This window comes from Ailuropoda melanoleuca, unplaced genomic scaffold, assembly GCF_002007445.2.
Source record: "Ailuropoda melanoleuca isolate Jingjing unplaced genomic scaffold, ASM200744v2 unplaced-scaffold4572, whole genome shotgun sequence".
Lineage (NCBI taxonomy): Eukaryota > Metazoa > Chordata > Mammalia > Carnivora > Ursidae > Ailuropoda > Ailuropoda melanoleuca.
The window spans coordinates 91,869-93,457 of record NW_023217970.1 but is presented as its reverse complement, the minus strand read 5'-3'; positions in this window follow the sequence as shown (position 1 = coordinate 93,457).

Genomic DNA, 1,589 nt, shown 5'->3' with positions numbered 1-1,589 from the left:
GACAGCAGTTTGCCCTGTGTCTTCCCCTTTCTAATGGATCCAAGGAGAGTTGTGGATTTTTCAGTCTTTTCAACTTTGTATTTGTTGTTAGGATGGAATAGTGACTTCCAAGCTCCTTACATGCCANATTTGTTGTTAGGATGGAATAGTGACTTCCAAGCTCCTTACATGCCAAACTAGAAACCAGAAGCCTTTATATTTGTTTTTGACAAATTTAAAGTTAATGTAGTAAAACATAATCTTTTCTTTTTTTCATGTTTTCTACTTGTTTTGCCTTGCTTAAAATTGAATATTTTATGCCACAATTATATAACTCTCACATTATTGAAAGTTACATTATGATATAATTTTAAAATAATTTCATCCAATTAATTTATTTTGAAGGTTATCTAATTTTTTGTGTTTGTATGAAGAACTGAACTTTTTGTTTGCTCAAATTCTTAATTATTATTATTATTAATTATTTCTGATTATATGGATTTATTCACCTCTGTTTTGAGAATCTACCTTTATTATTGGATAGAAATTAAATCTTAATTTGGGCTTTCCTTACTAATTATTCTACTTTCATTCTTATAAGTATAATTTGAACAGCATGGATTTCCTACCTCAACTCCTTCCTAATTGCTAGTTTACTGGTTTCTGGAGCTGATTTCCATTTCATACCATATGTATTAACCTGTCTTTTTTATGTGATTAAGGAAAGAAAAAAAAGCTCACAAAAACCAAAAAGCAATTAACCTAGTGCTTTGCTGGGAATTATCAAATGGCTCTCGTGTTTATTTGTCCTCACAAGTATGGATGAATTTTGTAATTTCTGCCTAACTAGGTTTGTCACTTAAAGTGGATAGTGGTTACTTACACATAGGCCATGATTATATGTGATATAATTGTTTCTTTAGCCAGAAGACACCAGGAAGAACAACACTTATACTTCTTATGTTTCTGTTCTTACTGTGTTCCAAGAAGAGTGTTAAGTAGCAGGGTTGGTAACCTAGAGCAGCCCCTATAGTGCTTGCACTGTGAACCCGTAAGTGAAGTACTTATGAATGGCAAGGATGAAGTCTTTCCATGGGTTCTTTCAGTATGGTCTCTTCTCAGTAAGGCAGTTAAAGTGTGTTTGTCCTTTCAGAAATACAGATGGAATCTGAACCCTTGATATGGTTTCATTTGTTGATGCATTTAATCAGCAACTTGGTAGCAACTTAGTAGTAAACTTGTTTACATTAGATCCCTTTCATGGTGGAGGAATAGCGAGTAGTTCTTATTGGGGTAAAGGTGTTTCCCATGTATGGTTTTTGTTTTGACTATCCTTACGTCAGTAGCTTGGCCATTAAGTGATCCAAAGACACATAGGAAGTCTAATGTCCTTCATTGCTTAGGACAAAGAAATATCTTTACAGCCAAGAAAGTACAACAGTGGGCACATAACCAAGTAATCCACTGGTGCAGCAATATATGGTATGCAGAAGTGTGAGACTAACAGCTCATGGGAATAGCCTTTTAAAGATGAAAATAGAGGTGCAAGTAAGTATGCTGGTGATGACACTTTGTGCTTTGAGATGTGATATATGCTTTGAACTACGGGA